We start from the raw sequence: 24,733 nt of genomic DNA on the forward strand, positions 1-24,733 counted from the left end.
CCACCTGTGCGGAAAGACGCCACGCTAGACGTCATGACGGCGCCTCTGGCTCGGCTGGAATGCTACGTGCGGGCAAGGGCCCCGCCCCGCGGGTTGCAGGTTCGCTTCGTGCGTCCCCTCGCGGGAGTGTCGCAATTCAGCCCGGGCCTGTTCCGGCGTCCGCACTTCCGACTGGTGCGCTGGGCGGGGCGAGCTGGGGACCGCGGGCGGAAGAGGTGGAGTTGGGAGGGCCGCGCGGCACTTGGGAGGCTTGCGCGCGAAGGGGTGGTGTTGCGGAGGCTGTCTCCGCAAAGCCTTGGGGTCTCAGGCCCAACTAGAGGGGTGAGGTGGGGGGTGAGGGGTGGGGATGGAAGCTCCTCCCCAGGCCAGGCATTCGGCTCGGTAAAATGCCGGTAGGATGTGGCTATTTGGTGGGTAGGTGCCCTTCTGAATTTCCAGAGTGAAAAACTTGGAACGAGCTTTATTGCTCAGCGCATCCCAGTGGAAAGGGAATGTCACCATTTCCATGCCATTCAGCTATCCATAGTATATATCAAATGCTAATGAATTTAATGTTTAAAAAATTCCAAAAAACAAACAGAAGCAACCTCACTGAAGAGTTCTAACAATTCAGAAAGGGAGTAATCAGCATACATGACAATGTCTAATTGCATACATGACAATGTCTAATTTCAGTTCTGCACCTTTAACAACTTTGTTTTGTTGGGTATAAACTTTATTCTCATTGAGGTGAAATTCACAGAACGTAAAATGAAACATTTTAAGAGTATAATTCAGTAGAATTTAGTACATTCATGATGTGCAACCATCAACTCTAATTCCAAAACATTTTCATCACCCTCATTAAGTATTTACTTTCCATTTTTCCCTCTCTTAGACCTTAGCAGACACCAATTGCTTTTAGAGTCTTTAGATTTATCTAATCTGATATTTCACAAAAATGGAACGTGTTTTTTCTTTCGTGTTTGTCTTCTTTCCCTTAGCAAGTTTTCCGGGTACCTTGTAGCAAGTATCAATACTTAATCCCTTATTATGGCTTATATTCTGTTCCATTGTATGTATATACCACAGTTTTATGCATTGGTCCATTGATGGCCATTTGGGTTATTTACGCCTTTCAACTATTGTGTATAGTGCTGCTGTAATATTTGTGTAGTAATATTTGAGTCCTTTTTGTAAATTTTTTTCCGGCGAGATAAATACAACACCAGGCAAAGTGGGTGCAAGGCAAGATTTATTAAAAACACTCTCTAGCGAAGTTTCAGGGCTCAGGAGAAGGGGAGCCAGGAAAGTTGTGCCGGGAGGAGGTGGGCACCCTTGGGCAAGGTTCCGTGAGTCTGGAAAGCAGAGTGGCAGAAGTCGCGCCCAAGGCAGGGAGGAGGGGGCTTTTAAGGGGTCTCGAGGGGAGCTCAGGGGTCTTTTGGCAAGTTTCCCTTATTTGGATATTTCGCCTGCTCGTCGGGGTCCCATTGGTTCACGGGAGCCTGGGGCGGGAGGGTTTTCAGATTCCTGCTTGGGCCTTTGTTCTCCTGTCCGAGTTCAGCTTTTGTGGCGGGAACTTTCTCCATCTTAAGTAGCCCTTTCTGGCAGCCCAACACTTTTTTCAATTTTGGTGGGGTGTAATATACCCTAAAAGAAAACCAGAGCCTGACATAGTTCAAGTGTGCAAAACAGATTTTATTCAGGAACTGTTGCAAAGGAGGGAAAGAGACCTCAGTCTAGAACTGGGCTCAATTCCAAATATACAGTGTGAACAAGTAGTGGTTTATAGCTAAGGAGCAGAGTTGGAGGGCATTGGATGGAAGTTTCTTAATAGGAAATAGGGGTCAGGAGGCATTCTGGCTAAACTGACTTTTTGGGGTTCTGACTGAAGGCAAATCAGGGTGATCACACACCAAGGGTGGGGACTAAGAGTTTGATCAGATATTGAAGGTGATCAGATATCCAGGTGGATCCAGATATACAGTTCTCTGTAAACTGACTTAGGATTCTTGCTACAACTGGTTGGTACATGCCCCACAAATCAGCCTAGAGCCATGGAGATAGCTTGTCAAATACCTAGGAATGGAATTGCTGGGTCATATGGTAATTCTATTCTTAAATATTTGAGAACTTGATAAAATTGTTTTCCACAGTGGCTAAGACATTTTACAACAGAAATCAATATGTGGTGGTTCCAATTTCTTCACATCCTCACCAAATTTCTTTTAAAAAAATTATAGTCATCCTAGTAGGTATGAAATAGTATCTTATTGTGGTTTTGATTTGTGTTTTCCTAAGGCTAGTGATGTTGCACATCTTTTTATGTCTGTGTTGGCCATTTGTGTATCTTTGGAGAAATGTCTATTCAAGTCCTTTGCCCATTTTTTAATTAGGTTGTCTTTTGTTGTTTAAGTTATGAGTTCTTTCTTTATTCTGGATATTAGATCCTTATCAGATATATGATTTGCAAATATTTTCTTCCATTCTGTACGTTGTCTTTTCACTTTCTTGCTTTGATTACCAACTTAAATTTTTGATGAAGCCTAGTTTATTTTTTCTCTTATGGTGTGCTTTTGGTGTCATACTTAAAAACCTATTGCCAAATCCAAATTCATAAGGATTGCCAAAAACCTCACTCAGCACACTGAGTAAAATAAGACAGAAAGATGAGTTTCTTTGAACTGTAAACCGGGAAACTCAACACTAAGAGAGCAATGAGTTTAAAGTTAAAAGGTGTTTATGGGGTAAACATGGAAGTTACTTGGCTTTTTCATTTGATTAGTTGATTGGTCTTTGTATTTGTGTCAGGGTAGCTGAATTGGAGAAAAAAGAAAGTCCAAAGATGACATGAACAGACATGGCATTTTGGGGCATCCCTGTCCTGGGCTGATTTCTGAGAGGAGTCATAAGTTATTGCAATTTTTCAGGTAAGGCTAAGTTTTGTTTTGCTTTAATGTGCCCTCACTGGCCAATACCATTTTGTCCCCATCATAAGTGACTCCATTTAAATTTTGATTCTATAGGATTTGCTCCTAGGGTTTTGTAAGAATTTTATGATTTTAGCTCTTATGTTTAAGTCATTGATTCACTTTCAGTTAGTTTTTGTATATGCTGTATAATAGGGATTCCATTTCATTCGTTTGCGTGTTGTCCTAGAATTATGTGTTGAAGAGTTTATTGTTACTCCCAGTGAATGGTCTTGACCTCCACATCAAAAATCAATTTGCCATACACATATGGGTTTGTTTATAGACTGTTAATTTTACTCCATTGGTCTATATGTCTATCTTGTGTCAGTGTAGGTATCCCTTGCTTTTCAAAAATTTGTGTTATGCCATTTTGCTTTTACAAAAAACCTACATGGGTACCTGTTTTTATTAACTGAAAGAAATCTTAAAAGGTTTATTGCTTTTATGACAAAAGATTAAAAGGGATAAAAAAAACATTCAGCATTTGTTTTGTAATAAGCCTTTATCGAGACAGCATGCACCCTGAGCAGCAAGACTGACACAACCAAACTCTTTCCTTGGGAACTACATCTCAGTATCAAGCCACTGTAACTTTGTACTATGTCTTTGAGCATCTGTGCTTAATCTTGGTTTATGCTGTGCATCCATTAGCAAGATGTGTCCTAAAGTATCTGAAAAGCCTGACAGAGATTGTTTTTTCAGTCTGGGAATATTTTTAAAAATCCATATAAATTAATGTTAATTGCTTTTTCACTCTATGCCATTTCAGTTTGTAAAAGTTTTCATAGGAACTCTTGTTTTTTGATAGCAGGAAGAAATCTGTACCATACTGTTTTGATTCCTATAGCTTTGTAGTATGTTTTAAAATGGGAAAGTGTAAGTTCTCCAGTTTTGTTGTTCTTTTCTTTTCTTTTTTTTAAGTATTTTATTTATTTATTTGACATAGAGAGAGATCACAAGTAGGTAGAGAGGCAGGGATAGAGAGAGGGGGAAGCAGGGTCCCTGCTGAGCAGATGTGGGGCACGATTCCAGGACCTTGAGATCATGACCTGAGCTGAAGGCAGAGGCTTAACCTAATGAGTCACCCAGGGGCCCCTTGTTCTTCTTTTCTAATATTGTTTTGGCTCCCTTGTAACTTTATATGAATTTGAGGATCAGCTTTTCCATTTTTGCAAAAAGGCCAGTAGGGATTGTATTGAATCAGTAGATCGCTTTGACAAGTATTGGTGTGTTGAATATTCAGTCTTCCAATTCATGAGCATGATGTCTTTCCATTTATTTAGGTTTTCTTTAATTTCTTTCAACAATGTTTTATGGTTTTCAGTGCACAAACTTTTCATCCCCTTAAATTTATTCCTAGGTATTTCATCTTTTTGAATGCTATCTTAGTCTGCTTAGGTTGCTATGACAAAATACTACATACTGGATGTCTTAAACAACAGAAATTTCTTTCTTACAGTTCTGGAGACTGGGAATCCAAGATCAAGGCCAATTTGGATTCTGGTGAGAGTTTTCTTCTTGGCTTATAGATAACTGCCTTCTCACTTTGTCATTCCATAATGGGTAGGGAGAGAAAGAAAAGGGAGACAAAATCTACTCATGTCTAATCTATCAGATCAGGGTTCTACCCTTATGACCTCATTTAACCTTAAATTATCTTCTTATAGGCCTTATCTCAAAAACAATCACATTGGAGATTATGGGTTCAACATATGGATTCTGGAGGGACACAATTCAGTCCATAGCAGTTAGTATTATAAGTGGAATTATCACATAATTTCCTTTTTAGGTTATTCATTGTTGGTGTATTAAAAAAACACATATTTTTTTTTCAGTTTTGGTCTTGTACTCTGCAAATTTACCAAATTTATTACCTCTAATAATTGTGTGTGTGTGTGTGTGTGTGTGTGTGTGTGTGTACACATGTGTATGTTCTTTAGGGTTTCTATATATAGGATCATAGCATCTGTTAATTGAGATAGTTTTATTTCTTCCTTACAATTTGGTTATTTCTTTCCCTTGTCTAATTGCTTTCACTAGGGTCATTCTTTCATTTTAAGGAATTGGCTCATGCAGTTGTTACAGCTGGCCAGTCTGAAATTTGTAGGGCAGGGTGGTAGGCTGAAAACTCAGGCAGGAGTTGATGTTGCAGTCTTGAGACAGAATTTCTTTTCCAAGAAACCTCAGTTTTTGCTGTAAAGGCCTTTATGTATTACCAATGTTGACTGAAAAAGGCCTACCCATATCATCAAGAGTAATCTTCATTTAGAATCAATCAAGTGTAGATGAAAAACACATCTACAGAATTCTTTTCACAGTAACACCTGGATTAGAGTTTGATTAAATAGGTGGGTAGCAAAGTTGACGCATAAAACCAACCATCACACCCAGTGTGGTAGATAGTTTTATTCACAATTTTTAAAATAAAAACATTTCACTTTTCTCATGGCTTTAGTTTGGGTATAATATATTTCCCCCACCCTAGTGACTTTCCATTTTGCCATATGACTTGCTTTGGCCAATGGAATGTAAGTGGATGTAACATATGCCCTCTAGTTGTGAAACTAGATGCAGTCTTGGAGAGAAGGGGAAGGCATGTATGTTCTGAAATCTTTGACTTTGCCTGTATGTGTGTGTATTTTTATGTATGTATTTCTGCAGGTAATATTATATTGTCCAGCTTGAAATGACTCCTACTGGCAAAAGAAGAAATACTTGGCTCACCAAAGACAATTAAACTAATTAAGTATGTTAAAAACACATGAATTCTTAATATTGCTTAAAAAAAAAACCCTCACTAGTCACATTGAAGATTGCTAGGATATCAATTCATTATTCTGAAAATGGTAAATAATGGTTAAAAAGATAAAACAATTGACCTGCTTTTTCTACATAAACTGAAATTCAGAGTAACCAAATTGTTGATGAAGAAAAACATTTTTTGGAAAAAAATCCAATGAATAAATAAGGAAGGAATGATATATCACCATTTTGGAACCCATAAGAAAATAATGTTTCTAAGAAATAGTGAATCCAGTTCCACATGTAAAGAGCTCAGAAGTTGCTACTCCATCATAACAATAAGTAAAAAGATGAAAAAACTGAAAGATCAATAACTCTTTAGATCTTCAAGAGAAGTGAGGTCACAAGGCACATACTGCCCACCATGTGAATATAGAATCACAATTTATTGGAGCAGCAACCTCCATGGGAACCAGTACCAGGGTAGGGAGACCTGAATTACAATTGATGAATTGCTGGGGGCTCAGTCTGGACTATTCTGACACCCAGACTCAGGGACTGAGTCATGAGGCACACTTTTATAAGAATTCTTCTGTAAGGGGAGACAAACCATAAGTGACTCAATCTCACAAAACAAACTGAGGGTTGCTGGGGGGAGGGGGGTTGGGAGAAGGGGGGTGGGGTTATGGACATTGGGGAGGGTATGTGCTTTGGTGAGTGCTGTGAAGTGTGTAAACCTGGCGATTCACAGACCTGTACCCCGGGGGATAAAAATATATGTTTACAAAAAATAAAAAATTAAAAAAAAAAAAGAATTCTTCTGTAAGAACTCCCCAGAACTCTACCAGGTTCTCACAGTAAATATTAAGAGAAAAATCTGTGCCCAGATAGGAGGAGAGGAAAAGGAGCCATCTGAAAATAAACCAGAGAACTCTGTTCTTAGTAAGGCATGCCCTCGGAGGAAACTAGAGCCTAAGATGTTGTGGTTTTATCAGAGCCTGGACCTGGGGGACCCGGGGGACCTGAGGGAAAAGAAATACTCAACTCTAGCCCACTCTAGCCATCCTGTCCCACATATGAGAGGAAGGGGAAGGAAACTGAGAAGCACTCATGAAGTTCAAGGTTCAGAGGCATAGGCTCACTGAATGACTGAGGCCTACTTATGAGACTGTAGAATGCTTCACTTCACCTAAATCTCACTACTACATTACGAAAGCCCTGTTTACAACAGTTCCCTTTTCCCTGTCCAGCTATCAAGAAAAAAATACAAGACTTTCCAAAAGACAAAAAACATAGATTTATGAGACAAAGCAAGCATCAGAACCAGATATTGGAATTACCAGATTGGGGCTTTAAAACTGTGATTAAATGCTGAGGACTCTAAGGGACAAAGTGGACAGCATGCAAGAATAGATGGACAATGTAAGCATAGAGATGAAAGTTATAACAAGGAACCAAAAGTAAATGTTAGAGACTAAAAGATGTATGAAAGAAATGAATACCTTTGATGGGCCTGTTAGAAGACTGGACATGGCTGAGGAAGTAATAACTAATGTTTGCCAAATAACCATTAGGTAGAAGGTTGAAAGGGGGCTTTATAAAAATGGATCAGGCTGACGACACTTGATCAACCTCAATAGTACTGCAAGTGAGATGATCCAGTATCGTGTACCTCCTAATGTGATACATCTCATATTGTTACTATGTATGAAATACTTTCACAAAACCAGAAATTGAATCTAAATCTAGTGAAACCTCTAGATTTAACTCCTAGTTTACTTGGAAAAGGAGGCACAGAATAACATGTTAAGTAACATCATGATGATGTTACTCAGAATCCACCAGTATATAATGTGGTAACCACTGTAGGAAAATGGAATGTAAACTGGCTGTGTTAACTGTCATGGACTGAATTTTGTCCCCGGAAAATTCTGTGCTGAAGCTTGAATACCTAGGACCTCAGAATGTGACTGTATTTGTAAATAGAGTTTTTAAAGGGGTGATTAACTTAAATGAAGTTGTTAAATGGGCCCTAATCCAATATGATGGGTACCCTTGTAAAAAGAAGTTATGGCACATGAAGAGACACGAGCAGTAAGAGCACCCCAAATCCGTGATATTTTGTTATGGCAGCCAGCCCTAGTAAACTAGTATAATAACAGTAGGTGGAATAATGATTTTTTGGTTATAAGAATAACAAAAATGGACTTTATCTATTAGAGATATAAAATTTAGTATTTACAGGTGAAATTATGAATTTGGGGATCTGGCTTAAAATACTTAAAAAATATATAGTAGATGAAATAAGAATGCAAATTTTTGGTAATTATTGAAACTGAGCAAGAGGTATTAGAAGAGCATTGTTGCTCCAGTTTTGTATATGTTTGAAGATGTCCAAAATAAACAGTTAAACATGTATGCACATTCAAACACATACTCATACATGCAATATGCCAATATATATCATATGTAAATAGAGTTTTTGTCAGAATTTTGGCTCAGGGTCATCCACTCTGATGGATTTGGCTACTGGCATGTGCTAGAGACTCTCAAGTCTACAGTTTTACCCATTTCTGGTAATTCAACCTTTTCACTTGCTGTACCAGAGGCCTTTCGCATGTAAAGTGTCCCAAATGAAATCATCTTTTCCTTCAGATTTTCCATGTTTTCCCCGCTTTTGGTCTTCTCCTCCACATAGATAAGAGTCTGGCTTAGAGATCTCTCTTAGGTCCCATATGTCACCAGTCCTTAAGTTACTGGAGTTCTATTTCTAAATACCTATTGGGTCTGTTCTTTCTTTTCTTATGGTATCACTTCCATGGTTCTCATTCTGGTTCACTGTACTCTTACCTGGATGGCTGTAGGTAACTCTTAAAGTTCCTTGCTTCCTTTCTCATTCTGGGTCTCCTTCTGCTGGCTTTGTTCATGTTGTTGCTAAAGTTGTCATTTTTTCTCATAATTTTTTAAAGAAAGTTGGACAGAAAATATACAAACGTGAAACAGTGCAAAAGGGTATAACAATAGAAAAGTGAGTCTATCATCATGGTACAATTTATGGTAGTACAGATCTAGAAGGAACCAAATTTCCCTCAAAAGGTAACCTGAGTAAGCCAGGATAGGGCCATATAATGGAGTAATCTGTGACCCTAAAAAGGAATGAAGAATATATCTGTCTATAGCATATATTGTGTGAAGAAAGTCCTACACCTTTAATGAGACCTGGTTCCTTTTAGTGGGAAGGTGGAGCACAACCTGGCCCTAGTAGTGTTTGTGGCTTCCAGATTAGTTATTGTTTCCAGGTATTTCACCAGACAATGGTAGGAAATAAATGTAAGTATAAATAAAATTAAAAAAATATATATATATTAACATATATCATGAAATTTATGGACATTCCAATTTAAATTCAGTATTTTTGGCATTTTTATTTAACCTCTTTATCTTATTTGTGTATAGCCTTTCTCACATAGTGAAAATGCTGGTCCACAAAGTATACCTAAATAATGATTTGTTGCTTTGTCCTACATTACATTTGCAACTGTCTCAGAATAACATCAAAACTACAATTAACAATATGATCACTGTAACATTTAAGGATTTTTTTTTAAAGATTATTTGTCCTTAGAGTATATACTATAAAAAATACATTATATAAATTCTGTTTTATTTAAAGACATTTGAAATAATTTCTTTCAGTTTGGTTATGTTTTGCTTTTGTTTTTAGGAATTTATTTTTTTTAATAATTTACTTTTATAAGAATGTGAATTAAATATATGATTATATATTAAATCTATAAAATTAGGTTAAGCTCAGAAACTCTAGCTTCTATTCCAGTTCCTTTTTCTCTTCCATCTTCCCTATATTGTTAAGCATATATTTTAGTTTAATGTAGTTACTATATGAATGTATGTGACACATGTGTGTAGTTATCATTTGTGTGTGTGTGTGTGTGTATGTCTTTTATTACTAAATAAAGAGAGAGGATTAATCATTTATTCTGTTTTTGTAATTTTCTCTACCTTAAGGAATTCAATTAATTTATGAGTAAAAGTTTCCTTTTAAAGAATAAAAGCTAATAGAATTTCTGGGGAGGATGGTGGAATAGGATGACACTTAGCTCACCTCCTCCCACAGATACACCCAGATGACACCCACCTCAGTGTAAATAACTCAGAAAATGAACCACACAGGTAAAGGAGCCATAAAGGTGACTGGACTAAAGGCAAATGTGGCTTAGTCACAATATTAGTGTGCACCCAGCATACATTGGAAAAAAAACATTTCTGAAGTGCCAGGGACATGGTACTGTAGGGCCCTATAGAAGCTCTTCTTCATAAAGTCACTATTAAAGAATAGGAGACAAAGCTTTCTTAATATAGAAACAGATACAGAGAGTAAGATAAAATGAGGAGACAGAAGGATATGTCCCAAATGAGAGAACAGGACAAATCACAGCAAGGGAGCTAAATGAAACAGAAATAAGTAGTATGACTGGTAGAGAATTTAAAGTAATGGTCAAAAAAATATTCACTGGACTTGAGAAAAGAGTGGAAGATGTTAGTGAAACCCTCAACAAAGAGATAGAAAAACATAAAAACAAATCAGAGATGAAGAACTCAATATCTAAAATTTAAAAACACATTAGAAGGAATTAGTATTAAAGTAGAGGAAGTGGAAGAATGGATCAATGACCTGGAGGACAGTAATGAAAAGCAATAAAGCTGAAAAGGAGAAAGAGAAAAGAATAATAAAAAAATGAGAAGAGATTAAGGGAAATCAGCAACACCATCAGGTGTTAACACCAATTGTATTATAGGGATTCCTTTAGGAGAAGAGAAGGAAAAGGGGGTGGAAAATTTCTTTGAAGAAATAAGAGCTGAAAACTTCACTGAGCTGGGGAATGAAACAAATCCAGATCCTGGAGGTGTAGAGATCCCCAATAAAATCAGTCCAAGGAGGTCCACACCAACACACATAGTAATTAAAATGGCAGAAAGTCATGATAGAGAGTTCTAAAAGTAGCAAGAGGAAAGAAAGCAGTTACATACAAGGGAAACCCCATAAGGCTATCAGTGGACTTTATAGCAGAAACTTTACAGGCCAGAAGGGATTAGCATGATATATTCAGAATGCTGAGAGGAAAAAATTTGCAGCCAAAAATACTCTGTCCAGCAAGGCTATTATTCAGAATAGAAGGAGGGATAAAGAATTTCCCAGACAAAAGTTAAAAGAATTCATCTCTGAGTCAGGCCCTGTAAGAAATGTTAAAGGGGACTTTTTGAGTGGGAAGGAAAGACAATAAGTAAGAGTAAGAAAAGTGAGAAGCAGAAAAACAGCAAAAATTAGGTATATCTATAAAAATCAGTTAAGGGATTCACAAAAGAATGTAAAATATGACACCATATGCCTAAAACATGGGATGAGGAGAGGAGTAAATATTTAGTGGTTTTAGAATGGCTTCAAGCTTAATCAACCATCAAATTAATACAGACTGCTCTATGCATAAGATGTTATATATAAACCTAATGGTAATCACAAATAAAAAAAACTCTTAATATATATGCAGAGAGAGAAAAGGAGAGAGAGATAGAAAGTAATCCAAGTATATCACTAAATAAAGCCAGCAAATATAGAGAGAAGAGAGCAAGAGAAGAAAGGAACAGAGAAGAACTACAAAACAACTGTTAAACAGCTAATAAAATGGCAATAAGTATATACCTAGTGATAACTACTTTGAGTGTAAATGGACTAAAAATTCCAGTCAAAAGAGATTAGGTGATGGAAAGGATAAAAAAACAAGTCCCATTTATATGTTGCCTACAAATGACTCATTTTGACCTGACACATGCAGATTGAAAATGAAGGGGTAGGAAAAACACTTATATAAATGGAAGTGAAAAGAAATACAGGGTAGCAATAGACAAATAGGCTTTAAAACAAAGATTGTAACAAGAGACAAAGAAGGACACTACATAATCATAAAGGGACCAATTCAACAAGAAGATAATAACAATTGAAAATATTTATACACCCAACATGGGAGCACCCAAATACATCAAGCAGTGATTAACAAACATAGAGGAAATAATTGATAATAACGTAATGATAATAGGGGCTTTTAATGCCCCATTACATCAATGAATAGATCATCTAAACAAAATCAACAAGGAAACAGTGGCTACAAGTGGCACACTGGATCAGCAGAATGCACATTCTTTACAAGCACACACAGAATAGATCATGTTAGGCCACAAGACAAGTCTCAACAAATTCAAAAAGATTTTAGTTACATTATGCATCTTTTCTGACCACAATGCTCGAAATTAGAAAATCAACCCCAAGAAAAAATCTGGAAAGAACACAGATACATGGAGGTTAAATAACATGCTACTCAACAATGGTTGAGTCAATCAAGAAATCAAAGAAATAAAAAATTACAAGTGAAAATGAAAACACAATGATCCAAAATGTTCAGGATGCAACGAAAGCAATTCTAAGAGGGAAGTTTACAGCAATATAGGCCTACCTCAAGAAGCAGGAAAAATGTCAAATAAACAACCTAACTTTATACCTAAAGGAGATAAAAAAAGAACAACAAAGCTCCAAACCAGCAGAAAGAAGGAAATAATAGATTAGAGCAAAAATAAATGATATAGAAATTTTTAAAAAAAGTGGAACAGATACACCAGGAACTGCTTATTTGAAAAGATCAGCAAAACTGACAAACCTCTAGCCAGACTCATTAAAAAAATAATAAAAAGTGTGTGGGAGGGGAGAGAACCCAAACAAAAATCACAAATGAGAGAAGAAAAAAATACCCAACACCACAGAAATGCAAACAATTGTAAGAAAAATTATGAAAAATTATATGCTAACAAATTGGATAACCTAGAAGAAATGGATAAATTCCTAGAAACATATAACTTAACAAAACTGAAGCAGAAAGAAGTAGAAAGTTTGGACAGAGTGATTACAGCAATGAAATAGAATCCATAATCAAAGAACTCCCTACAAACAAAAGTTCAGGACCAGACAGCTTCACAGACAAATTCTACCGAACATTTATTTATTTATTTATTTTGAGAGTTTATTTATTCGTTTGACAGAGATCGCACGTAGGCAGAAAGGCGGGGGGCAGGGAGAGCAGGCTCCCTGCTGAGCAGAGAACCTGATGTGGGGCTGGATCCCAGGACCCTGGGATCATGACCTGAGCCGAAGGCAGAGGCTTTAACCCACTCAGGTGCCCCTCTACCTAACGTTTAAAGAGTTGATACCTATTCTTCTCAAACTATTCCAAAAAGTACAAGAGGAAGGAAAACTTCCAAATTCATTCTATGAATCCAATAGTACCTTGATACCAAAACCACCTATCACCAAAAAAGTGAGCTATAGGCCAGTATGTCTCATGATCATAGAAGCAAAAAAAATCCTCAAAAAAATCCAGGGCACTTTGGTGGCTCAGTCAGTTATGCATCCAACTCCTGATTTTAGCTCAGGTCAGGATCTCAGTGTTCTGGGATCAAGCCCTGAGTCCAGCTCTATACTAAGCAAGGAGTCTGCTTTTCTCCCTCTCCATCTGCCCCTTCTCCCACTTGTGTACTTGCTCTCTCTTTCTCTAAAGTAAATAAATAAGTCTTTAAAAAAGAAAATGCTCAACAAAATCCTAGGAAACCAAATCCAGCAATATTCATCACAACCACGTGGGATTTATTCCTGGATGCAAGGGTGGTTCAGTATTCACAGTTCATTCAACATGATATATCACATTAATAAGAGAAAGGATAAAAACCATATGATCATTTCAAAAGATGCAGAAAAAGCATTTGACAAGATAAAATATCCATTCATGATAAAAACTCTCAACAAAGCAGGTCTTGAGGGAACATCCCTCAAAATAATAAAGGCCATACATGAAAAACCCACAATAAATATACTCAATGGGGGAAAACTGAGAACTTTTCCTCTAAGGTTGAGATTATAAGACAAGGATGTCCATTCTCAACACTTTTATTTAATATAGTACTGGAATTCCTAACCATACCAGACAACAAAAAGCAATGAAAGACACCCAAATTGGCAAGGAAGAGGTAAAACTTGCACTATTTGCAGATGACATAATACTATATGTCGAAAACCGGAACACTCCACCAAAAAACTGCTAGAACTGATAAGTGAAATCATTAGTGTTTGTCACTACTTTCACTACTTTTGTGCAGGACACAAAATAAATGTATAAAGAGAAATTAACCATCCCATTTATAATTGTACAAGAATAATAAGATACCTAGGAATGAACCCAACCAAAAAGATAAAAGACATACTCTGAAAACTACAGCACACTGATGAAGACAATTAAAGATGACACAAAGAAATGGAAAGACATTCCATGCTCATGTGTTGGAAGAGCAAATAATGTCAGAATGTCAATACTGCCCAAAGCAATCTACACATTTAATGCAATCCCTATCAAAATACCAAGAGTGTTTTTCACAGAACTAGAACAAACAGTCCTAAAATTTGTTTGGAGCCACAAAAAACCTTGTATAGCCAAAGCAATCTTGAAAAAGAACAGAACTGGAGGTATCACAATTCTGAACTTTAAGTTATATTACAAAGCTGTAGTTCTCAAAACAGTATGGTGCTGGCATAAAAAATAGACACATGTAGATCAATAGAACAGAATAGAAAACCCAGAAATGAACCCACTACTACACGGTCAATTAATATTCGACAAAGAGGGAAAAAATATCCAATGGGGGAAAAAGACAGTTTCTTCAAGAAATGATGCAGGGAAATCTGGACAGCTACATGCAAAAGAATGAAACTGGACCACTTGTAACACCATACACAAAAATGAACTCAAAATGGATTAAAGTCCTAGATAGAGACCAGAAACAATAAAAATCCTTGGAAAGAACATAGCAGTAACATCTTTGACATTGGCCATAGCAATACTTTTTCTAGATATGTCTCCTCAGGGAAAATAAAAGCAAAAATAAACTACTTGAGAATGAAAAGCTTTCGCACAGTGAAAGAAACAATCAATAAAACTGAAAGGCAACCTATGGATTGGGAGAAAATATTTGTAAATGATATACCTGATAAAGGTTTGGTATCCAAACTATATAAAGAATTTACACAATCAACACCCAAAAATCAAATAACCAAATTAGAAAATGGGTAGAAATGAACAGACATTTATCCAATCACATCCAGATGGCCAACAGACACATGAAAAGATGCTCAACATCACTGATCACTAGAGAAATACAGATCAAAGCTACCATGAAGTATCACCTCACACCAGTCAGAAGGGCAAAAATAAAAGATACAAGAAACAAAAAATGCTAGCAAGAAAGCAGAGAAAAAGGAACCCTTGTGCCCTGTTGGTGCGAAGGCAAACTTATGTAGTCACTTTGGAAAATATTATGGAGATTCCTCAAAAAGTTTACAATAGTACTATCCTATGATCCAATAATCACACTGACTGGGTATTTACTCCAAAAATGCAATACTAATTCAAAGGGAGACTTATGTACCTATGTTTATTGCAGCATTATTTATAATAGCCAAATTATGAAAGTAGCCCAAATACCCATTGATAGGTGAAGGGATATAGAAGTGGTACATAAATACAATGAAATATCATTCAGCCATTAAAAGGAATGAAATCTTGTCATTTACAACAACATGGAAAGAACTAGAAAGTATAATGTTAAGTAAAATAAGTCAGTCAGAGAAAGACAAATACCATTTGATTTCACTCATATGTGGAATTTAAGAAAACGAAACAAAAAACAAAGGAAAAAAAAAAGAGAAACCAAGAAATGGATTCTTAACTATAGAGAACAAACTGATGGTTACCAGAGGGGAGATGGATGGGGGAATGGACAACGGAGATAAAGACTACACTATCCTGGTGGGAAAAGATTTCACTTAAATAAGAAAATAGAAAATAGCAAGTATTGTCAAGGATGTGGAGAAATCGGCATCCTTATACATCGCTGGTGGATATGTGAAATAGTGCAGCTACTATGGAAAACAGTATGGTGGCTCCTTAAAAAGCTCAATGGAATTACTATGTGATCCAGCAATTTTACTTCTAAGTATATTCCTAAAAGAATTAAAAACAGAGACTTTAACAGATGTTTGCACACTGTTTTTCATAGCAACATTATTCACTATAGCCAAAAGGGGAAACAACTAAGCTATCCATCAAAAGATAAAGAAACAAAATGTGTTGTTTGCACACAGTGGAGTATTTTTAGCTTTAAAAAGTGATGAAATTCACACTTGGCATCAGGGAAATACAAATCAAAACCACAATGAGATACCACCTCACACCAGTCAGAATGGCTAAAATTAAAGTCAGGAAATGACAGATGCTGGCAATGATGCAGAGAAAGGGGAACCCTCGTACTGTTGGTGGGAATGCAAGCTGGTGCAACCACTCTGGAAAACAGCATGGAGGTTCCTCAAAATGTTGAAAATAGAACTGCCCTATGACCCAGCAATTGCACTACTGGGTATTTACCCTAAAGATACAACGTAGTGATCCGAAGGGGCACGTGCACCCGAATGTTTATAGCAGCAATGTCCACAATAGCCAAACTATGGAAAGAACCTAGATGTCCATCAACCAATGAATGGATAAAGAAGATGTGGTATATATACACAATGGAATACTATGCAGCTATCAAAAGAAATGAAATCTTGCCATTTGCGACAACATGGATGGAACTAGAGGGTATCATGCTTACCGAAATAAGTCAAGCGGAGAAAGACAACTATCATATGATCTCTCTGATATGAGGAAGTGGAGATGCAACATGGGGGGTTAAGGGGGTAGGAGAAGAATAAATGAAACAAGATGGGATTGGGAGGGAGACAAACCATAAGTGACTCTTAATCTCACAAAACAAACTGAGGGTTGTTGGGGGGAGGGGGGTTGGGAGAAGTGGGGTGGGGTTATGGACATTGGGGAGGGTATGTGCTATGGTGAGTGCTGTGAAGTGTGTAAACCTGGCGACTCACAGACCTGTACCCCGGGGGATAAAAATATATGTTTATAAAAAAATAAAAAATTTTAAAAAAGTGATGAAATTCTGATACATGCCATGTTAACATAGACGAATCTTGAGCTTTATGCTAAGCAAAATAACCTGATCACAAAAGGACAACTATCACATGATTCCACTTAATGAGGTACTTAGAATAGTTAAATGCATAGAGACAGAAAATAGAACAGTTAACTAGGGGCTGTGAGGAGAGTGGAATGGGTAATTGTAGCTCAATGGATATAGAGTTTCAATTTTGTAAGGTGAAAACTTCTAGATATAGAGAATACTGATGGTTAAACAACATTTGTGAATGTTGTTAATGTCACTGAATTGTTCATTTAAAATAGGTAAACATGGTATATTTTATCTTATGTATGTTTTACCATAATAAGAAAATACTAAAAACACCTCCAAAACAACTCTCCCATTCTTTGTTCCAGAGGATTTGAGTTCATACTGTGTTCTGATCTCTTTTACCTATTTCAATAGCTTTCGGTAGTCTTCCTTACCTTTTTAACTTTGGGGCAATTTTTGCTTTGACAATTCATATTTCTGGCATCGCATTGTATGTATTATATTGCATGTGTTATATTTAGTTACATATCTGTTTTTCAGTGATATTTGAAGCCCTTTGAGGTTGGGACCCATGTTAGGGCTTCAAAAAATGTTGGGACACCTGGGTGGCTCAGTTGGCTAAGTGTCTGCCATCGCTTGGGTCATGATCCTGGAGTCCTGGGATGGAATCCAACATCAGACTCCTGGCTCAGCAGCAGAGGGGCCTGCTTATCCCTCTGCCTGCTTCTCCCTTTGCCAACAGCTCCATTTGCTTGTGCTCTCTCTCTCCATGACAAAGAAATAAGTAAAGTCTTAAAAAAAAAAAAAAAGTTTGCTATAGGGTGCCTGGATAGCTTAATTTGTTGTGTTTGCCTTTGGCTCAGGTTATGAGCCAAATTCCAGAGTTGCGGGATCGATCCGCATGTTGGGCTCCCTTTGGTGGGGAGTCTGTTCTCCCTCTTCTTCTCTTCCTACCCCTGCTCTCTCTCCCTTATGGTCTTTTTCTCAAATTAATAAAATCTTTTTAAAAAATTTTTAAAAAATGTTTACTGGGAAGAATTAAAATTATTTCTATTATACATGGAGAGTTTTCTTGTATATAAGTGACACCTTGTGGCACCAACTGGAATAGTCAGTACTATATTGGTATTTTCTTTGAACAGATTGTTCTCTTTTTGAAAATCCAGATGCTATATATCTTCTTTAAAGTTTACCTGAAATAAGCATGATTGCAATCAGAGGATAATAAACTAATGGTGATGCTAAAGGATGCTTTTGTATACATGGGTGGGGCCTACCTGGGACAATTCCTAAACACCTAGATCACTACAACCCCTTCCAGGTGTGGAAACTCACCAACTTTTAAGAGATTCCCTAAACCAGAATTACTAATTGTTTAAACAATCGGCCTAAAGATGATAGTTGAAACCAAAGAAGATGAGAAGTATGCATGTTGGCTGTTGTAAGCCAAAAGGATTTGCAAAGAGCCCTGACAAATGTCAGTTGGATTGTGAATTTTCTTGAGGGAAGATTTGGGGCTTGAAAAAAATATTTATAGTTGCCAATGTTTAGTGAATTTTCAGTTTATTAAAATTCTAAACTAGTAAATTTAGACCTTTTAAGCCTTTAAGTTCAATGTACTAATTTTATTATAAGGTTAATAAATTTTGTTTCAATTAAGAACAGTTTCAGGGTGCCTGGGTGCCTCAGTGGGTTAAGCCTCTGTCTTTGGCTTGGGTCATGATCTCAGGGTCCTGGGATCGAGCTCTGCATTGGGCTTTCTGTTCGGGGGAGGCTGCTCCCCCTACCCTCTCTGCAGGCCTCTCTGCCTACTTGTGATATCTGTCAAATAAATAAATAAATAAATAAATAATCCTAAAAAAAAAAAAAAAACAACAAACAGTTTATTTAACTCCTCAGGGGATTCTTAAGTGCTCTGAAGTTTGAGAATCGTAAGTAAGATTTCTAAATTACAATGAATTTATCTCTAATTTTTGAATTATTGTCTCAGCAAGGCGATCAAGAGGAAGTTTTATAGATTTGGCATGAGATTCCATAGCATGTCCAATTCTCATTGGCAGTCTAAACTCAAGTTTCCTTTAGCCATCACTCGTTTCAGAAGAATGTGTCTGACTTGGTAAAGAAAGAAAACAAAGAAACCAAAAATAAAGCAGGAATGGGAAGCAGAATATCCTCCATCTCCCCCGCACAGAATTTGACTTACTGTCTGTGCCTGTTTCATTTTTTCCCCAGGTGAACTTACTGAATCCGTATTGGAGAAACTGAGCCACTACTCTGAACATCTCAGGGACTTACTCTGATTCACATTTGCATCTCTACTGTTTGCTGAAATCTGAGTGCTTAATGTTCATTCACTTACTTAGCAATTATTTACTGAGAGCCTATAATATACCAGGCATGAATCTAACTGCTAAGGATGTTAGCAGTGACTAGACAAAAATTCCTTCCAGTGGGAAAGACAGATGTTAAACAAATAAACAAGAAGAACACATAGTATGTTAGATGTGTCAGTGTCCTTCAGGCAAAGACCAGCAGGAACACACTTGTAGTTGAATAACTTGGGCTTATTGTTGCAGTGAGGGAGAGCTATCACGTTGAGCAACTGTGGGGAGGCCCAGTAATAGTGTTAGAAAGAACCTATTATAGAATTTAGACTGGGTAGTTTTGGAAAGGGTCTAATGAAGTGGAGATTTGCTGTGGATTGGATGTTATCAGGAAGCAGGGACAAAAATAGATAGACTTATTAAGGAAAAAGGAGAGATGATTCAATTACATAAAATTAGAGATGAAAGAGGATATATTAACACTCATGCCACAGAAATACAAAGAATTGTAAGAGATTAATATGAGCAATTATACACCCCCAAATTGGACAACTTAGAAGAAATGGGTAAATTCATATGACATGTAATTCTCCAAAACTGAATTGTGAAGAGGTAGAAAATCTGAACAGACCAATTGCTAGTAAGTTTATGGACTCAGTAATCATAAACCTACCAACAAACAAAAATCTAAGACCAGATAGCTTCACAGGTAAATTCTAATTATTTGAAGAAATATTAATATCAATCCTTCTCAAACTCTTCCAAAAAAGAGAAGAGGAGGGAATATTCCCAAAGTCTTTTATTTTTTTTTAAATCATTTATTTATTTATTTATTTATTTATTTATTTTTGAGGCCACCATTACCCTGATACCAAAACCAGTCTAGGACACAAGAAAATTATAGGCCAATTTCTTGTGTGAACATAGATGCAAAAGTCCTCAATGAAATAGCAAACCAAATTCAATAGTATATTAAAAGGATCATACACCCTGATAAAGTGGGATTTATTCTAAGAATGCAAGGGTGGTTAAACATCTGCAAATCATTCAGTGTCATAGACTATAATAACAAAATAAAAGATAAAAAGCCTTTGATCATCTCAATAGATGCAGAAAATCATTTGATAAAATTCAACAGCTGTCATGATGAAAACTCTCATCCAAATGTTTATAGAGGGAACATACCTCAGCATCATAAAGGCCATATAGGACAGGCCCTCTGCTAGCATTATACTTAGTTATGAGTATAAAAGCTTTTCCTCCAAGATCAGGAACAACACAAAGATGTTCATGTTACTTTTATTAAGTATAATGCTGGGTCCTGCTAGAGGAAAAAGAAATAGGAAAAGAAGTAGAAGACATTCAAATTATGGAGGAAGTCTTTTTTTGCAGATGACATGATATTATATTAGAAAACCCTAAAGATGCCACCCAAAAACTGTTAGAACAAAAAAGTCAAATTCAATAAATTTATAAGACTCACAATTTGCAAAAATCAATGTGTTTCCATACAGCAATAATGAACTATCTGAAATTAAGAGTATAGTCCCATTTACAATTGGATCAAAATTGAGAATAAATTTAATCAAGCCAATGGATAGAGCTGTGCACTGAAATCTGTAAGACATCAATGAAAGAAATTGAAGACATAATTACATGGAAGGATATTCTGTGTTTGTGGATTATAATAATATTGTTCAAAAGTCTGTACTACCCAAAGCAAGCTATAGATTCTTTGCAATCCCTGTCAAATTTTCAATGTCATTTTTCAAAGAAATAGTAAAAATTATCTTAGATTATAGACCCAAAAAAGACCCCAGATAGTCAAAGTAATCTTGAGAAAGAACAAAGTTGGAGGCATCCCTCTTCCTAATTTCAAACTATATTACAAAGCATTAGTAATCAAAACAGTATGGCATTGGCATGAATATGGACACATATCTCAATGAACAGAATAGCGAGCCCAGAAATAAACCCATGCATATATAGTCAATTAATTTACAACAAAGGAGCCAAGAATATACAATGGAGAAAAGGATGTCTCTTCAATAAATGATGTTGGGAAAACTGGACAGCCATGTGGAAAAGAATGAAACCAGAACTCTGTCTTATGCAATATGCAAAAATCACCTAAAATTGATTGAATTTCAGGACATACCTAAACCATAAAACTAGAAGAAAACATGGGAACATGAGGCTAAGCTCTTTGACAGCAGTTTTGGCAGTGTTTTTTGGAAATGACGCCAAAAGCCACAGCAACAAAAGCAAAAATAAACAAGTGGGACTACATCAAACTAAGAAACTTCTTCACAGCAAAGGAAACCATCAAAAAACTAAAAGGAAACCTATCAAATAGGAGAACATATTTGCGAATCACATATCTGATAAAGGGTTGATATCCAAAAAATATAAAGAAATCCTATAACTTAGCAAAGAAACTCCACAAACAGTATGATTTAAAAATGAGGAACTGGGGCTTTTGGGTGGCTCAGTCAGTTAAGTGTCTGACTCTTGATCTCAGCTCAGATCCTGATCTCACGGTCATGAGTACAAGTCCCACATTGGGCTCCATGATGGATGTGGAACCTATTTAAGAAAAATTAGACATTTTCCCAAAGATGACATACAAATGACCAATAGATACATGAAAAGGTGCTCAGCAAACCAAAACCACAATGAGGTATCACTTCATACCTGTTAGAGTTACCATCATCAAAACGACAACAGATACACGTGTTGGTGAAGGTATAGAAGAAAGGGGCCCCTTGTGCACTGTTGGTGGGCATGTTAATTGGGGCACCCATATGTAAAATAGTATGGAATTTCCTAAAAAAAAAAAAAAAGAAGAAGAAAATAGAAGTATTTTATGATCTAGCAGTTCTACTCTATCATATATCTGTCAAAATCAGTAGTTTGAAAATATATCTTCCCCTCCCAGTATTCATTGTAGCATTATTTACAATAGCCAAGACATGGAAACAAACCTATATATCCATCAGTGGATGAAAAAAAAATTGTGATATATATTCACAATAGAATATTATATCACCATGAAAAAGAAGGAAATTGTGCCATTCACAACAACATGGTTAGACCTTAAGGACATTAAAGTAAGTGAAATAAATTCTATAGAGAAATACAAATACTGTGTGACCCCACTTATAAATGGAATTTAAAAAACAAACAACTGAACCCATAGAAACAGAACAGATTGGTGGTTGCTGGAGGGAGTGCAGGGGGTAAGTGAAATGAGTGAAGGTAGTCAAAGGAGGTCAAAAGGTATAAATTTCCCCTTATAAGTTCTGGAGATATAATATACAGCATGGTGGCTATGGTTAATATACAGTACTTGAAAGTTGCTAAGAGAGTAAGTCTTATAAGTTCTCATCTCAAAAAAATTACAGTTATGTGAGATGATGAATATGAACTACACTAATTATGATCATTTCACAACACATATACATATCAAATTTATTCTATACCTTAAGCTAATACAATATTATATATAAGCTAATATAATATTATTATTATATTATATATTGTGTATATATACACATAAATATGTGTATACACATATATATATATGTATATATGTGTGTGTGTGTATCTCAATAAAACTAGGGGAAAAAATGATGATAAAACTGAACTTCAAATTCCCCACCAAGTCCTCTCCTATCATCTTTCCCTTTCCCAGATGACATTTCCACATATATGTGTGTGACACACACACACATATATGTATACATATGTATGTACACACATATATAAGCACATATACATATATATACACCACATATATATACATGTATATATGTGTACACACATATGTATACATATATATATATCGTGTGTGTGTATCTTGATAAAACTAGGGGAAAAGATGATAAAACTGAATTTCAAATTCCCCACCAAGTCCTCTCCTATCATTTTTCCCTTTCCCAGATAACATCTCTATATTTCCAATAGATCAGGCTAGAAAACTGTGGGCATCTTTGATGCCTCTCTTTTTCTCACACTTACATTTAGTCATCACATTTACTCACATTTAGTAAATCCTGTCAGCTCTGCTTGTGCAATAGAACGGAGTATGACCGCTTCTCACTGTCTAAGCCACCATTTATTATCCTATATAATGGCAACAACTTCCTAACTGGTTGTGTTGTGCTCACCATTGCCTGTCGATAACGTGCTTTCCATGCAGAATGACCTTTTAAATTTCTAAATCTGATTATATTACTACTCTCCTAAAAATAGGGAAAGTCATTAAAAAGCCTACAAAACCCTATATTATCCCACACTCCCATGACCTTTTTTGAACTCACCTTCTGAAACACATTTCTGCCTTTTGTTTTCTTTGCATCTATTTGTTTGCATCTTTGTTTTCTTTGCATCTGTTGTTTTCTTTACTTATAATTATCTGATATTTTAAAATTTTAATTGTAAATAATTCACTCTATATCTAAGAGACCATTTAAAAAGTAAACATAATATCAATATTGCACCTTGAAATTAAACTATAATTCCATAATGTCGTCTGATATGCAGAGTTTGTATTTCCCTTGTTTTCACAGTTTAAAAGGACATTTGTTCAGATTAGGGTCCAAACAAGTTTCACACATTGCATATGTCTCTATTTAGTATATTTATGATGATATATATATATTTTTTTTTCAGTGTTCCAAGATTCATTGTTTATGCACCAAACTCAGTGCTCCATGCAAATACATGCCTTCCTTAATACCCACCACCAGTTTCACCCAACTCCCCACCCTTCACCTCCCCTCCAAAACCCTCAGTTTGTTTCTCAGAGTCCACAGTCTTTAATGGTTTGTTTCCCCCAACTCTCTTCTCTCCAACTCCCAGCTCCCAATGTCCTCCATGTTATTCCTTATGCTCCACAAGTAAGTGAAACCATATGATAATTGACTCTCTCTGCTTGACTTATTTCACTCAGCATAATCTCCCCCAATCCCATCCATGTTGATAAAAAAGTTGGGTATTCATCCTTTCTGATGGAGGCATAATATTCTATTGTATATAGGGACCATATATTCTTTATTCATTCATCTGTTGAAGGGCATCTGGGCTCTTTCCAACATTTGGCGACTGTGGCCATTACTTCTTATGGACACTGGGGTACAGATGACCCTTATTTTCACTACATCTGTATCTTTGGGGTAAATACCCAGTAGTGCAATTGCAGGGTCATAGGGAAGCTCTATTTTTAATTTCTTAAGGAATTTCCACACTGTTTTTCAGAGTGGCTGCACCAACTTCCATTCCCACCAACAGAAGACCTAGCAAGAGCAATCAGACAACAAAGAGAAATAAAAGGTATTCAAATTGGCAAAGAAATCAAACTCTCTCTCTCTTTGCAGATGATATGATACTTTATATGGAAAACCCAAAAGACGCCACCCCCAAACTACTAGAACTCATACAGCAATTCAGTAATGTGGCAGGATGCAAAATCAATGTATAGAAATCAGTTTCTTTCTTATACACTAACAATGAAAATACAGAAGGGAAATTAGAGAATTGATTCCATTTACTATAGCACCAAGAACCATAAGATATCTG

General features: G+C 36.3%; 1 protein-coding gene and 1 long non-coding RNA gene across 3 annotated transcripts in view; one reads left to right on the top strand and one right to left on the bottom strand.

The window, feature by feature from the left end:
* SUPT20H (SPT20 homolog, SAGA complex component) overlaps positions 1-133 on the bottom strand; it is a 41,744-nt gene extending 41,611 nt beyond the window's left edge. The window contains exon 1 of the mRNA XM_059378105.1: positions 5-133. The gene's annotated coding sequence lies outside the window, so the exon portion shown is untranslated. The remainder of the gene's footprint in view (positions 1-4) is intronic.
* On the top strand, positions 88-24,460 carry LOC132002873 (uncharacterized). Of its 2 annotated transcripts, none has more exons than XR_009400047.1 (4): positions 88-174; positions 2,791-2,909; positions 4,411-4,454; positions 24,413-24,460. It is a non-coding gene; the product is annotated as an uncharacterized LOC132002873 (long non-coding RNA). The 2 variants fall into 2 exon arrangements; XR_009400046.1 differs by lacking the exon at positions 24,413-24,460 and adding an exon at positions 5,613-5,697.
* The last annotated feature ends 273 nt before the right edge of the window (positions 24,461-24,733 follow it).

This window comes from Mustela nigripes, chromosome 15 (genome assembly GCF_022355385.1).
Source record: "Mustela nigripes isolate SB6536 chromosome 15, MUSNIG.SB6536, whole genome shotgun sequence".
In the NCBI taxonomy this organism is placed as follows: Eukaryota; Metazoa; Chordata; class Mammalia; order Carnivora; family Mustelidae; genus Mustela; species Mustela nigripes.